The 17,126-nt window shown below is 36.1% G+C and overlaps 1 protein-coding gene across 1 annotated transcript in view; it reads right to left on the bottom strand.

Annotated features, from left to right (window-relative positions):
- Positions 1-17,126, bottom strand: part of LOC125233180 (allatostatin-A receptor) — a 255,394-nt gene that overhangs the window by 237,215 nt on the left and 1,053 nt on the right. The gene's annotated exons all lie outside the window — the stretch shown is intronic.

Consider the following 17,126-nt stretch of genomic DNA (forward strand, 5'->3'; position numbering starts at 1 on the left):
TTAACTATTTGGTGTTTTTTCATATATATTTGCATGATACCTTTATCGAATAATATCGTTTAATTTTGGACGCATCTCAAAATCATAAAAGAACGTTTCTGCAATACAGCCATAACTCTAAATACCTGACTTTCAGGCATTGTATCTCAAAAAAAAGATTTTTTTTGCGAAAAGTGGCATGATCTTATGGAGGGTTATATCATTCCGAGTAAAAATAGCTAAATTTCAAATTCATAGACCTAAAACTCAAGAAGTAAGATCCTATTTAACAGCCTCAACTATACTCTCAAAACTTTGAGACGCGATTTCTCGAAAAAATGGTTTTTTGAATTGTGGCCGTATAGCAGGCACACGGCGAAGACATCTGTCACTCTCTTAGGCAGCGTTCCCACTTATGCGTCGCGTGTCTCGGGGCGCGCAAGGGGCGTCCGCGCCACGCCGCTTAAGTGTAATTCAAAAAACGTCTCCTCAGTACATTTTGTATAGGAAGGACGTAAGGCGCGCCGCCAAGCGGCGCGGCGCGCGCCCCGCCGCCGCCGCCACGCCACCTGGGGCGCGTCTTACGTCTTTCCTATACAAAATGTACTGAGGAGACGTTTTTTGAATTACACTTAAGCGGCGTGGCGCGGACGCCCCTTGCGCGCCCCGAGACACTCGACGCATAAGTGGGAACGCTGCCTTACTGATATACTTGCCAAAGCGTGACGGATACTTTATCCGCATAGATAAATGATAAAATTGGAAGCATGATACGCCGGCTGGATACTGTTACGATTTTGACAGATTTTCCTATTTTTCTTTTTACACTCCATAACATAATGTTACCTGTTGTAGCTCAAAAACGTCAAATTTCTTCATAAACTCCTATTTCAACTTAGCTCAGCCAAACGTGGAACAATCCGGTAAAATAAAATTCTTCGTGTTTACGCCACACCGCCACACTTGACCGCTTGTTCTAATAAATCATTTCCCTTTTATTATTAATTTTCTCATTTTTCTCGCTTCTGAGGATTTCGTTACTTCAATAAACGTATTCTTTATTTCGGCCGTTTTCATTTATTTCTTATTTGAGATTGACAGGTGGGTAGACACCGTAATCTTTTTCTTTAAAGGCCTAACATTATGACAAATAAGTATAACTATTTAAAAATCATTCGGAAATTTACAAAATAATAGGTTTTTAGTTTTATTGCTTCTAGGAAATCTAGACTAACAGGTAAACTAATCGAATTAAATTGAAACGAACAAAATTGAAGAGGACTAGATAGTTCGTAAAAACCAAATTTGCATACTCTAAACAACCAAAAAGTAAGCCCTTTTCAAACAACGGAATAAATAAAAACAATTTAGGCACCAACCAAACGAATATCTAAACAGAAAGTAATACATAACCCTACATATATATTTTACAAAAACCTGAAACAAGTGCGATAAATGTTAAACATTTTCGTCATCACAGTTGCCTATCAATTTATTTTTATTCCTTTTCGACGGCTCGTAGCGACCATAACTCTAAGACAGGGTGAAGTAATGACATATCCTTAAACTTTATGATTTCTGCGCCAGAGCGACTGAAAGGCGAACCTAATGCTTAATAAAATGAGCGTATAAAAAATAATTTGCTACAAGAAATGGCGTACAAAGGATACTCGTAAATTATGACTGAGTAGATTTGTATTATGATACACTTATTAAATTATGTTGCCGTTTCCTCGGAAAATGTTTTAGAGCGGTTTTAATACATGTTAGAAAATTGGAAAACGACGACTTAATACATTTTAAATGATTATGATTTTTAAATAAATGTTTTGAAACCGAGTTAGTTTTCTATCAAATTATAATCTCGGACAGAATAATGAATGTATAAAAGAAACAAAAGGTAATTAACACTTTCGCTACCAAGAACCCGACTGTCGGGCACACCGCTCGTAGAAGCGTAGCCGATTACATGGGTTTCCCCGTATGTAGCGAAAATGTCGTAGCGCCGCGTAGAGCCCGGTTTCGAAAGTGTTAAGAGCTTTAATGACACATTAAAACTAATTCTGTAAAAAAATATCCTTGACGGCGTTTCCACACGTTTTTAAAATTAAAGTCTCTAATAAGGTTTGTTTATTTTATTACTATCTTCATTGAGTTTTACCATAGATTAAATATAAGAACATCATACCATCCCATACATTAAAATGCGACCGCCTAAGAACGCGCATACACTACACCACACATAGATGGCGCCACAAAAATGCCTTAATCTATATCAAAAGTGACACTTTACGCCATCTACAAGTATAATCGAAAGCTACAAGACGTTTTTTTGTGGCGCCACCTATGTGTGGTGTAGTGTATGCGCGTTCTTAGGTGGTTACGGTATGATCTTCTTATATTTAATCTATGGTTTTACTAAATAAAAGAAAAAAACTTTACCCGGAAAAAAAAACAGATTTACCTTGTAAGGGTAGTTAGTTAAATAAATTCCATTTTTTATACTTTCATACATATGAGTACAATACAGATACTCATGCATACAAAATTCGAGTTTCCAATACGTCACGCTCGTAGTAAGTTCTTACTAAATTCGTGACGTAAAGGAAAAAAAATTAGGACACATTTTTTTATCGCCAGGATCGAATTAGCTCGTGATTCTGAGAAAAATGAGCCCAAACATGTCCAGATCTGGTGAAATTCGATATTCGAGATTTATCTTGAAAAACACGCGCCTATATTTTAAGAGGGCATATCCCTTGACCCAAAGCACGTTTAAATGCTGGTGGCCTTCATTGTGTAACATAATATGTTATTACTTTAGCTATGTACGGAACCAAGGCATTATTATTTACAGCTCTCATTTAACTTCCTGTTATGACACCGAAGGGGCAGGCGACCCTTATTTTTTAGCAAACTTCAGTTATGACGCTCCTTTCTTATCCTAAAATTTATACATTTACAACAACCCTCGGTGTCCACATAACTGTCAAAAGTTGAGCTTTGAATTACTAACACGATTCAGTGTAAAACTGTCAAGCTGTTTAGTACTTTTCCACGAGTCTATAAATAGGTAAGTAAAATTGTACAAATTTTACAGACTTTTCTTTGTAAGGCGAGTAAAACGCAGTTTATTTAAATTCTATTGGCTCAGTTCAAACTTTAAGATAATTCAGATTAATTTAGATTTCTTGTATGTGATTAGCTTTTGAAAATTTGCACATTGTAATTTTTCCTTAGTCACCCGTTGACCACGAATGCTGTACAGTGTTTGAAATGTCGGGATGAATTGTAAATTCATTATACGCGATTTAATCCGTTTCCATGGTTTTATTTCATGAGTCACTATCGCGGTAACCGAAGACAATTTTAAGATAATAGCTTTAGTACGCCATTGACCGGATATGTCAAACTGTAACATCAGTGTTACAGGGTTAGGTATTAATTCCTTATAACTGGCTAGTATTTTAATGCGGATCCCTAAAAATATATTCACAAGTCGCAAGCTCTTGAAATCGACCTAATCTAAACACACGGTCATAATTTTTGCTTTTTATTACTTTTTTTCGGCGAGTCGCTCTTATGGTACTTGACACTATCGCATACTCGATGGCTAAATACAAGAGTTCTATTTCAGATGCGTGTTAAAAGGGCGTAGGTTAATCTTAATAAGGTGACACATACGTCATCTAGTTAGAAATTATAATGATCGAAATTATGAAATGACGTATGTTAATGCAAAACTTATGTACAAAAGTCTTTTTATTATAAAGGTATATTCGTGTGAATGTTATGGTTTTTAAAATATAGACCTTCAGGAGTTAGTCAAGATTTGGAGCCCGAAACGACTGGCTGGATACGCGTCGTGACATTTAGCCAGAAATCAGTTAATTGTGTATTTATCTCTTAGGTCAAATCTATATAGGTAGATTAGCCTTAAAAGTGAATTATAGCAATACTGATTTAAAATGACAATAGACTGTGTAGAGATTTTAAGTGTTTAAAGTGTTTGTTTTCTAATAATGTGTAATTATGTTCAAGTAGAATCAGTGAAATCAGGAAGTGTTTAAACTTATTTATAATTTAGTTTTAAGTAATATAAAGTTAATCATTTTATCCCCTTAGGTCATCACGTCGGGTGTTTTATATTTTTTTTAGCTTAGTCCAGCGTGATTCGCGAAGGGTTAGGGAAATCGTCAGTGGACGATTCGTACGTAGGACAAAATAGATCTCTTCTGCAATGTTCCCGAGTCGAGCCAGCGAGCGAGAGTACGAGTGAACGAGAAGAAGATTATAGGGAGCCCTTCTGGCTACTTTCGTATCTCATGATTTAGCTCGTAATTATTAAATTAGCTATGAAAGTGGATAAAACACTCTTAAAATCACTTTTACTTTGATCAGTTTGCATGAATTGAATGTTGACATTGCAGTGAAGTTGTTTTGAAGGAGGAGCCGAATACCATACATCATACACTCAATCATATATTGGCTCTTTCCGGCAGAATGACGAAATTGTAGTGTCACGCATTTAATTGCTTCTTTGATTCTATTATTTGTGACGAGATAGTGAACCACAATAAAAAACTACACATACACACACCCATGTATTTTGTCTCACAAACATAATACATGGACACACACACTCGATACACACCACACTACACTTACACACACAGCTGACACACCACACGTTTAGTCCATTTGCATACACACACTTAGGTACACTCGGAAGAAGGTCGGTGGCCGAGAGTAGCTCCTGCCGCACCGGGCGCCGAATCTGGCTTTGGCCTGAAGTATCTGACGTGTCAGTGCTTCAGAAGTCCGAAGCCTTTACACCACACGTTAGGTACACACCCAAGGCCTGAGTTGTTTGTATTTCTGCAACATTTCGCTCTGTAGTCCTGGGATTCAACCACTCGATATGTGCCGACCCCTGACGTCTGATGTCGTGTGTGAAGGTAGAGTGCTCTCTTTCCAATTTAAGGGGCTGCAGTACAGTGGATGTTGTAGAGTATAAATGATATTCAGAGCACCTTTGGACAAATTCACACACTCACTAACTTTGTCACAAATACGCGGCTGCATGTCGAGTTAGGGAAAAGCGTAAATATCGCAGCGCGTAGATAGCATGGCGTAGTTTATAAATGCATTGTGCGTAAATATATTTTTGAGAATGTCAGGAAAGTGAAGAATGTTGAAGAATGAATATCTAGGTGCGAAGGTTTGAATGTTTTTATGATTAGATAGGAATTGCGCCACGAAGGATTGTCGGACGCGTAGACGGGCTTGTTCCATTCTCAACGTCACGCGAGGTAAGGGGTGTAGGCGTGCAGGGAGCCCCTTTTCATTCCAAAACAAAGTAATAACTTAGGTTCCCCTTTCTAGACCTATGGTCTTATATCACAAGGTCCCTTGTGGTCGGGTTTTGTTTTAGGTTGTTGTTTGTCTGCTGTACGACGGAGTCTATGAATATTTATTTAAGTTAGAAAAGTACTTAGTTGTTTAATTGTAATATAATTATATAATGTAAGTATTTGTAAAATCAGGTAATTAAGTCGATTCATTAATTTTATTTTTAGTTTTAAGCCCCATGCTGTTTTCGGGTGAGTTGCATGTTCATTTATGTAGTTAGTTTTTTTTATTTTTCATAATTTATGTCTGCGGGAATTTTATTGTGTTTTCATTGTTTCATTTTATACGTACAATTTTATTTTAATACGGTAACGAAATGTATTCGTGATTCTAACGATATTTTATCACAACGTAGAGGGTTATACATTTCAATCTAGACGATCACAAATATATAGGCCAATAGTTGAATAAAGTATTTCTTAAAAGCCGTAGGGTTATTGCTTTTACAGTGGTGCCGTGACCAGGATTCAAGTCATTCAAAATTAAATTAATTCAGTTAATTTAATTACTTGAGAACGGATCTGAGTTATTGTTTACTTAAATTGCTACACATATCGAATGTTCTTTATTCAAATCAAAATATTATCAGGATTCTTCAAATCGTGAGGGCGTATGTTAGATTCATGTAAGTAGTAACGTTTGTTTATTGTTATTAATGTATTTCGTTTAAACATCGGTCAAAGGATATTGAGGGCGTAAAAGTACGCTTTAAAGGGTTCTTATGACTCTTGCTTAAAATCAAAATTTAATTCATAATTTCCTAAATATGTTCCTATTTCCTATTTAGATATCCTCACAATTTTAAACTCTTCGATTCTAAAATTGTATCGTCTATCTGAGGGCGCTCTGTAACATCAGTGTTACAGGGTTAGGTATTAATTCCTTATAACTGGCTAGTATTTTAATGCGGATCCCTAAAAATATATTCACAAGTCGCAAGCTCTTGAAATCGACCTAATCTAAACACACGGTCATAATTTTTGCTTTTATTACTTTTTTTTTTTCGGCGAGTCGCTCTTATGGTACTTGACACTATCGCATACTCGATGGCTAAATACAAGAGTTCTATTTCAGATGCGTGTTAAAAGGGCGTAGGTTAATCTTAATAAGGTGACACATACGTCATCTAGTTAGAAATTATAATGATCGAAATTATGAAATGACGTATGTTAATGCAAAACTTATGTACAAAAGTCTTTTTATTATAAAGGTCTATTCGTGTGAATGTTATGGTTTTTAAAATATAGACCTTCAGGAGTTAGTCAAGATTTGGAGCCCGAAACGACTGGCTGGATACGCGTCGTGACATTTAGCCAGAAATCAGTTAATTGTGTCTTTATCTCTTAGGTCAAATCTATATAGGTAGATTAGCCTTGAAAGTGAATTATAGCAATAGTGTGATTTAAAATGACAATAGACTGTGTAGAGATTTTAAGTGTTTAAAGTGTTTGTTTTCTAATAATGTGTAATTATGTTCAAGTAGAATCAGTGAAATCAGGAAGTGTTTAAACTTATTTATAATTTAGTTTTAAGTAATATAAAGTTAATCATTTTATCCCCTTAGGTCATCACGTCGGGTGTTTTATATTTTTTTTAGCTTAGTCCAGCGTGATTCGCGAAGGGTTAGGGAAATCGTCAGTGGACGATTCGTACGTAGGACAAAATAGATCTCTTCTGCAATGTTCCCGAGTCGAGCCAGCGAGCGAGAGTACGAGTGAACGAGAAGAAGATTATAGGGAGCCCTTCTGGCTACTTTCGTATCTCATGATTTAGCTCGTAATTATTAAATTAGCTATGAAAGTGGATAAAACACTCTTAAAATCACTTTTACTTTGATCAGTTTGCATGAATTGAATGTTGACATTGCAGTGAAGTTGTTTTGAAGGAGGAGCCGAATACCATACATCATACACTCAATCATATATTGGCTCTTTCCGGCAGAATGACGAAATTGTAGTGTCACGCATTTAATTGCTTCTTTGATTCTATTATTTGTGACGAGATAGTGAACCACAATAAAAAACTACACATACACACACCCATGTATTTTGTCTCACAAACATAATACATGGACACACACACTCGATACACACCACACTACACTTACACACACAGCTGACACACCACACGTTTAGTCCATTTGCATACACACACTTAGGTACACTCGGAAGAAGGTCGGTGGCCGAGAGTAGCTCCTGCCGCACCGGGCGCCGAATCTGGCTTTGGCCTGAAGTATCTGACGTGTCAGTGCTTCAGAAGTCCGAAGCCTTTACACCACACGTTAGGTACACACCCAAGGCCTGAGTTGTTTGTATTTCTGTAACATTTCGCTCTGTAGTCCTGGGATTCAACCACTCGATATGTGCCGACCCCTGACGTCTGATGTCGTGTGTGAAGGTAGAGTGCTCTCTTTCCAATTTAAGGGGCTACAGTACAGTGGATGTTGTAGAGTATAAATGATATTCAGAGCACCTTTGGACAAATTCACACACTCACTAACTTTGTCACAAATACGCGGCTGCATGTCGAGTTAGGGAAAAGCGTAAATATCGCAGCGCGTAGATAGCATGGCGTAGTTTATAAATGCATTGTGCGTAAATATATTTTTGAGAATGTCAGGAAAGTGAAGAATGTTGAAGAATGAATATCTAGGTGCGAAGGTTTGAATGTTTTTATGATTAGATAGGAATTGCGCCACGAAGGATTGTCGGACGCGTAGACGGGCTTGTTCCATTCTCAACGTCACGCGAGGTAAGGGGTGTAGGCGTGCAGGGAGCCCCTTTTCATTCCAAAACAAAGTAATAACTTAGGTTCCCCTTTCTAGACCTATGGTCTTATATCACAAGGTCCCTTTGTGGTCGGGTTTTATTTTAGGTTGTTGTTTGTCTGCTGTACGACGGAGTCTATGGATATTTATTTAAGTTAGAAAAGTACTTAGTTGTTTAATTGTAATATAATTATATAATGTAATTGTAAAATCAGGTAATTAAGTCAATTCATTAATTTTATTCTTAGTTTTAAGCCCCATGCTGTTTTCGGTGAGTTGCATGTTCATTTATGTAGTTAGTTTTTTTTAAATATTTTTCTACAATTTATGTCTGCGGGAATTTTATTGTGTTTTTATTGTTTCATTTTATACGTACAATTTTATTTCAGTATGGTAACGAAATGTATTCGTGATTCTAATGATATTTTATCACAACGTAGCGGGTTATACATTTTAATCTAGACGATCACAAATATATAGGCCAATAGTTGAATAAAGTATTTCTTAAAAGCCGTAGGGTTATTGCTTTTACAGTTCTTAACTACAAAATAAATACTTAACTTCTTAGGATTACACCTACGGTACAAAGCCTTTTCCGATGAACTATATATATTTAAAACAATATAGGTACGTAAATGTGATAAAAATACATTATGCGAAGTGTAGACATATTATTTTAATCCAAATAATCAAATGCACTCTAGATAAAACTATCTAGAATTGTTATTCAAGTACCCAGTTCAAGTCAAAAGTAGTGCACGAAGCCAAATCTGTTGAACAAATTTTAGTTATTTATTCAATGTAATTTAGATAAATAATTATAAATATGTGTATATTACATAATATGTTAAGTATATAATGTTTTAAATACTTGTGTATTTGTTTTTTTGCCAACCATACTCTGCCACCAATACAGCACGCTGATAACGATCTTTAATAATAAGCTATCGATATTACACTTTAAACAACGTTAATGAGCAAAAGAAGGAGAAATTGTTTACGACACGATACCACTAAGATGGCACCCGAAACCGGAAGTCCCTACTGATACATAATAAGCTATTAGGGTGGTAAAGTGAATACCTGGTCGGGCCTTCCACGACCTGTCAAAAATTACAAGATGGCGGACGAATGTTCGAAATGTCAGCGTAGGTATTTCAATACATTTAGTTTAAAACTTGGTTATGTAAGATTCATGAAAATAACATGTTAAGATTTGGTGGAATTTATGTTCTGGGAGTAAAGATCTTGCATTATTTATCTGTAAAAACGTATGTTATTCATAATTATTTTGAGTCATTGTGAAAACAACCTTACTGTCTTAACAATAGAGATCAATGTTATTAGCAGAAGATATCAAAGTCTAGTCTATGCCATTGTTGTAAGTGTTGCTTTTTAAAAAAATAGATACTATTGCAAATGTTTAATTAATTCAATAAATTAGATTTATATTCATTTAAGCATATTTATAATATTGTTAATGATGCTAGTTTACTTTATTATGAGTTTAGGCAATTTCATTGACAACAAGAATTAAAAAGGTTAGACACCTTTTTAATTAAAAAGTGAGTTGGCGTTGGCGCCAATTAAGATTATAAAAAAGTTACGTTGGATATATTTGTCACTATTGAGCTTGTAATTTTCATTGATTGTATCGATACAACTATTGTTAACAATTAAATAATTTTAAGTAATAGAGACTCACGTTTTTATTTGGAATTTACTTCAGTTATTACCTCGCGAGTCTGATGAAAAACATTGCGTATATCACGGGCGGCTGAAGGATTACGCACTTTCCGCCCTTAATACACCTTATTTTAACAGGCTACATGACCCTTTTTAAAGCCTGTCGTATATGATTAAGTACTGTCCAATTAACCGAAATACAATATTACCATATTTTATCATGACCTAAAAACAGCAAAAAATATTTTTAAAGTAGGTATACTTTTACGTAATCAGGCGAAAACAACACAGTCATGTTAATCTATAGATTATATTATGTGCACCAGGACATTATATTCGAAAACAACATTTTCTGACCTTTTTTAAGTATGAGGCATAAAATTCATTATGTCAGTGATTGCTTTGGCATGAAGTAAGTTCGAATTTGATGACAGCGTTTTCGGTGGCCAAAATAAATAAATAAATTACACTCATTTTTAATCGAAAATGCGTAGTCATCATACACTTTTAATACGCAAAATCTATAAATATTGTTTTTTTATATCAAATACTACAGAAGACAATCATTTATTGTGCCAAATTCGATATGAGTGTAGTAGGCCTATGAGTGTAGTATACTTACTTTTAGTTTGTGTTGCCTAACCTTACTTTAGCGGTTTCACGACTTTCACGAGTAGGACCTAAGGACATCGTCACGTGACCGAACAAGCCAATAACAACTAGCCAACGCTCAACTTTAATAAATAATTAAAACTTAGTTTAAAAATATTTATAGCTGGTACGCTTGGCTTGTTCTCTCCCGGGCATTTAAGGACACGAGAAATTTTCTAACGAGACAACTTTTTTCAAACAAGACAGTAACTTAATGGTAAATAAGGCTGGGTCGACATTGTGTCATACTTTCTAGTTTCTAGCGGTGACATGGTATCGTACGGAATCCAAAGTGACATCAACAAAATGTACAAGAATTGTACTAAATGTTACGTTAATAAAAAAAAATACTAAACGTATTTATAAGAAAACAATGATCAGTACCAGTAAGCATGGTGAAAAATATTATGTTCAGATTCAACTGTGCAATTCTCGTACATATTTTCTGATTCACAAGAAATTTGAAAACTGGACTGATACACAGTGAACTAGATAGCACCCGCTAGAAATTATGCTTCCTAGCGGTGACACATTGATCACTGTTTTCATGTAAATACGTGTAGTACATATTTTTTAATAAGCGTACAATTTAGTACAATTCTCGTACATTTTTTGATGTGATTTTGGATTCCTTACGATACCATGTCACCGCTAGAAAGTATGACACTCGACATAAGGCATTTATATTTGTTATAGACAGAGTAGTACTGTACTATGATTGCACTGAAATAATTGACCATGATTGCTAGATTGTCAAAAAAATAACAAAACACATCTTGGGTCAAAAATCTCGATATAACTGTTCTTATATTCTGAACCCTTTAATAGTGCAATACGATACAAGTGCGGAAAAGAGGAAGTTCGAAACGACACCAATTTCCTCTCTGCACGTGTATTGTACGACGATTTTCAGTACTTCAGGTCCCTTGAAGTTTCGACATGTAGTACTCTGCCCTGCTAAGCCGAGTGGCGCTATCTCAAAACCAAATGATTTTGAAAATGGAACTGTCAGTTATAGACACTTAAGTATAAGTAGGTAAGCTATGGATTTTTGTTTGAGATAGCGCTTTTCGGCTTAAGAGGGCAGTACTATGCGCACTAGTGCGGGAAAAAACACCATACTTACAAAAAAATATTTTTTTCTAGTGCGAGACAAAAGCAACATATTTATATAGGTACTGAAAACTTTTCGACATTTTCTGAATCCGCTGAATATCAGAAATTTTCCATGCTAAGGCAAAATTCATAGAATTGATGCCCGTTGACGCAGAAAGGTTCAAGAGAATCGATCACGAAAGCAGGAGGAAAGGGCTCTTTAGACAGAAGTGGAGGGCCCGCAAGATATCGGCTTTTCATAAGTACAAACGTAGCGTGAATTGTTCCAACTTTGTCAACCCTGCCTAAAACTGCCTAGCTGGATTAGGTATGTAATTCTGCACCAAACAGGTGTCTAAATTTAATTTTTGGGGGATCGGGGGATCGGAAATGATCAACATTATTTGGCACTGCATATAAACGAAACGGGTATTGGGTAAATAAGTAGTATTTTTCGGGTCAGGCAATTTTAGGCCGGGTGGGCAAAGTTGGAGCATCTGGTAGTTTTTTTTCCTCTAGCATAATACATTACTCAGCCATTCCATTATTTTTTAATGTTTGAAAAGTATATTATTACCTAAAGCTCTGGTACTCGAGCTAATGTGAACATAGCTTTAAAGCTGTAGGCCACCCACACGATTTGTGTACATGCTACGTGGGTAGAGGACTTTTAAGCTAGTACAGTATTATTGGGTGCTTAACTTAATTTCTAATTGTATGTTTTAATAGGCTAGTTTCCTATACTTGAAATAAAATATTTTAGAATAGAATAGAATATCTTTATTGCGAACCATGGTACACGTAGAGTTGTTACATTTCATTAATATAGAGCGACATGGCGCCCTGAGAGGGCATTTTACCACCACAAAATTAGAGGAAAAAAATGGACAGTAGTTACGTTTAAACATAATTTCTATTTAATAAGTCAAAGAGAAATATATAAAGTAAATGAATTGACCGTGACGTCACTCCTCAGTATTTCATAGTAATTCCATATTAGCAAATCGTTTTGACAGTTCTTAAAAAAATGCTGATTTGATTATTAGGAAACTAGCCTATTATTCTTTTATTGAAAATATACAACCTTGAAATAATCTAAATCTATCGATGTAGGGAACAAATCAAATTATTTTATTAAATATTTTTTGATTTGTTTTTTTAAGTAGTAACACTACTATATATAAATTATAAACTAAATTTTTATTTTTCTTTAGTGTATGGTATCCATTTCAGTTTATAATCTAAATCTAATCACTAAAGGCCAATTGGACCAACGTAAATAGAGGGTTAATCCGAGGGTTAACCCACCATTTTATATAGAATTTGACAGATGACAGCCCACTAACCCTGAGTTAAGTGGTTGGTGCAAGTGGGCCTAAAGGTACGTCATCAGTTTCCTAAGCATTTTATAAAATCGGTAAGTTTTTCATCCCAGTCATTTTATACGAGTACTTAATAGTAAAATGAACTATTCATAAGAGCTTGTAATAAGACCTACATGAATAAAGATATTTTGAATTGAATTAAAAATAGATTTTCTTTTTAAGAACACAAGCGGTTTTAGAATGATTCAAATAATTAATTTGCATATTGTTACAATGTACATAAATCTGCGTAGGTAATCAGTTTAGCGACTAACATATATTTTTCAAAGGTACCTTTACGTTGATGTCTTTAGAACAGTAAATGAAAATGAAACACAAAGACTAATCAAATATCAATTATGTACCGAAAGTCAATTAATATAAGTGGAATGCTCGTTCCAAGATGATTACTTACTTCCACCCTCTACGTTCCAACATAATAATAAGTATTACTAGTTATTCAGGATATTAAATAACCTTTCTGAAATAGACGGATGGGCATGGTGTTGACATGGATTAACACCTTGCCATTATGATTAATCGGTCACACGCTGCGGGCCAGCGCCATAAAGCCAGCTTTATATATTTCCTTATAACTATATAGTATGTGTATATTGTAGTTATATACGTATGTCTTACGGGAAACGGTCGTAGAGATAGTTCCGCCGATTACTGTTATAATGTTGTTCGGTATACTATCGGGACAACACTGACATTTAGTGTAGGATGGTTCCACGGGATGGTTCCCTTCTCAATACATTGCGTCTTAGAAAAACTTCAAAGGGTGATAAAAATCGAAATGAAAGTTATTTTTTAAAGTCGCTGAGCAAAATGATGGTCAGTTTGGAAAGCTACTACAGCTATGCTTACAGTTTGATGTGTGATAGATAATATATTAGGTGCCTACCTACAGTCATATCTCTTTCTATATTTGACTGCAGCTACATTATTGGGTCGATAAGTATTGTCAATTTTATTATCTTTTTATTGGACGGACTCGTAAAGTTATGGCGTAGTCGTTATCAGGTGAACATTGGACACTGTGGTGAAACAGGAGCCTGCAGCAGGAACAGTGTCCCATAAATCAGACGGCATCTCACCATCCCATACATTAAAATGTGATCGCCTAAGAACGCGCATACACTCCACACATAGATGGCGCCACAAAAAAAATGTATTGTAGCTTTCGATTATACTTGTAGATGGCGTTAAGTGTCACTTTTGACATAGATTCATGGCTCGAAAGTGACACTTAACGCCAATCTACAAATAATCGATGGCAACGAGGCATTTTTGTGGCGCCATCTATGTGTGGTTTTTTTTTTTATGGGATAGGAGGCAAACGAGCAGACAGGTCGCCTGATGGTAAGCGATCACCGCCGCCCATGGACACCCGAAACACCAGAGGTGTTGGAGGTGCGTTGCCGGCCTTTAAGATGGGTGTTATGGCGGGTTTAAGGCGACAATTCATTCCACAGTTTAGCTGTGCGGAGCAGGAAGTTTCTGGAGAAACGCACAGTTGAGGACTGCCAGCCATCTAGATGATGACGATGGAAATGTTGTCGCGTAGGGCGATGGCGGAAAGAAGCGGTAGGGATTAATCCGAACAATGTGGTGTAGTGTATGCGCGTTCTTAGGCGGTCACATTTTAATTTATGGGTCGGTATGATCTTCTTATATTTAGGGATCTTCTTATATTTACTGTGCCGTATCATTTACGGGACATTCTGTATATTGCAATACTAATACGGTGAAATCCTTGAGCCCGGAGGTTTAGTATCCTTGCATAATGTTTAATATTTAAGGATTCGTTTCATTTGATAGGCACTAGTTTATTTGTGTCGGTAGCATGAGATTTTAATACACTAAATACCTAACTCGATAGCGTATGACGAAAAAAGTTTTTTTTCACATCACCATTTTGGAAAGGGGTCTTTTTTCACTGCTAGAAGGGAGCAAAGTGGCAACATTCCTCCCTGCTATGAGAGAGCAAAGTTACTCGTTGATGCGTGAATCCGTCACTAGACTAATGATTCTATAATTGAATCCTTTGTTTCGCCTAGGATTCAATGTACGCCCTCGTCATAAATACTCATTTTGCTCCCTAGTTACACAATCTACTATTTGGTTCAGGCAACTAACCGTTTAAGAGCGATGTTCAATTATTTTCTCTCTTTCTCAATTAAATTTCCGTGATGTTCTCGAAATCGATAACATATTTATGAAAAGGTATGGTAGCTTTAATTTCAATTTATAATTTTTGGTTCGAATCGAGTCGCGAGAATCAAAGAAACACGACTTAAGAAAGTCCTTTTAAGTCGACACGAGTTGCAAATTATTTTTTCGCACGTGTACGTATTCTACAAAGTTTAACTGTACAATAATAAATTATAAATTGAAGTTGTGTGGATGTGGAATCGAAATTGAAGTGGGCAAAAATTGCCACGGTCTGGGTGCCGCAAGACGGGCGAGGATCTGGCAGACCCAGGCGGAGATAGCGGGATGACCTGGGTAGGTAGCCGAATGGCACAAACGCTCACGAAACGCTCACGAAACGAAACGTAGATATCTATCTCTATCGCTCTTGCGTATTGGCGCGACAGAGACAGACTACCTTTCGCGGAGTTTCGTTTTCGTTTCGCGTCGGAGAAATACCATTCGGCTACGGCACCTGGGCGCATATCTTAGCGACTCGCCGGAGATTGCTCAAGACCGTGATGGATGGAGATCCATGGGGGAGGCCTTTGCCCAGCAGTGGGACACCATGTAGGCTTTTAATAATAAATTAAAGGTATGGTTCTAAAAGCCACAAGTAAAAATGCCTAATTTTAAAGAAATTAAATAATAGGCACTGGTATCGATGTGAAAACAAAAATGTAATTAAGTCAATCAATAAAAATAGACAGAAGGAATATACAAAATCATAGACAAAAAAGTATAAAATGGTAAAATAATATAAAAAGTTTGTGCAGTCTTGCACACCTAAGTTGTACATAAATGGACCGGTCATACTTTGATAGTGAGTTTTGGGGACATAATGAACAACTTTTTATTATAAGATAAGGCCAAATGCTGAAATCGTGAAGAAAACAGGATGTTCTATAGGAATTAGCGGCATTACGTCAGTCAAAATGTATGGAACAGATATACAGCGCGTAAACCTAATAAGGGCGATAAATGAAACCAGGCATATAATTCTATATTGTTATCATTAATTAAGAGGTGTTTTTGAGTTACTTTTAATTTTCACCCCATAATGAATTTTTGAAAAATTTCCCAGCAGCAATGTACTGTAAACGTGGTTGCGATGACAATCAATGACAACTGTCAACGAGCGGTTAACTCGAGTGTGTTTGCATTACGTTGCGGGCCGAATTATTTTGTATGGATAAAAAAAATATTTCAATTTTAAGTAAAAGTTATCTAATTCCATTTTTAGGGTTCCGTAGTCAACTAGGAACCCTTATAGTTTCGCCATGTCTGTCTGTCCGTCCGTCCGTCCGTCCGTCCGTCCGTCCGTCCGTCCGTCCGTCCGTCCGTCCGTCCGTCCGCGGATAATCTCAGTAACCGTTAGCACTAGAAAGCTGAAATTTGGTACCAATATGTATATCAATCACGCCAACAAAGTGCAAAAATAAAAAATGGAAAAAAATGTTTTATTAGGGTACCCCCCTACATGTAAAGTGGGGGCTGATATATTTTTTCATTCTAACCCCAACATGTGATATATTGTTGGATAGGTATTTAAAAATGAATAAGGGTTTACTAAGATCGTTTTTTGATAATATTAATATTTTCGGAAATAATCGCTCCTAAAGAAAAAAAAAGTGCGTCCCCCCCCCTCTAACTTTTGAACCATATGTTTAAAAAATATGAAAAAAATCACGAAAGTAGAACTTTATAAAGACTTTCTAGGAAAATTGTTTTGAACTTGATAGGTTCAGTAGTTTTTGAGAAAAATACTGAAAACTACGGAACCCTACACTGAGCGTGGCCCGACACGCTCTTGGCCGGTTTTTATGTCCTATACTCACCACCGTTAAGAGGTTCGCCCGTGTTAGGTTTACACCCTGTATAGTTTATTGTGATTATGACCTCAAAAGTATAGCTATGCAAAATATGGCTGGTCCTTTTTATTTTGGTCTATATTAGCTTTTTCCCGCGGCTTCGCC

This window comes from Leguminivora glycinivorella, chromosome 14, assembly GCF_023078275.1.
Source record: "Leguminivora glycinivorella isolate SPB_JAAS2020 chromosome 14, LegGlyc_1.1, whole genome shotgun sequence".
Taxonomy (NCBI): domain Eukaryota; kingdom Metazoa; phylum Arthropoda; class Insecta; order Lepidoptera; family Tortricidae; genus Leguminivora; species Leguminivora glycinivorella.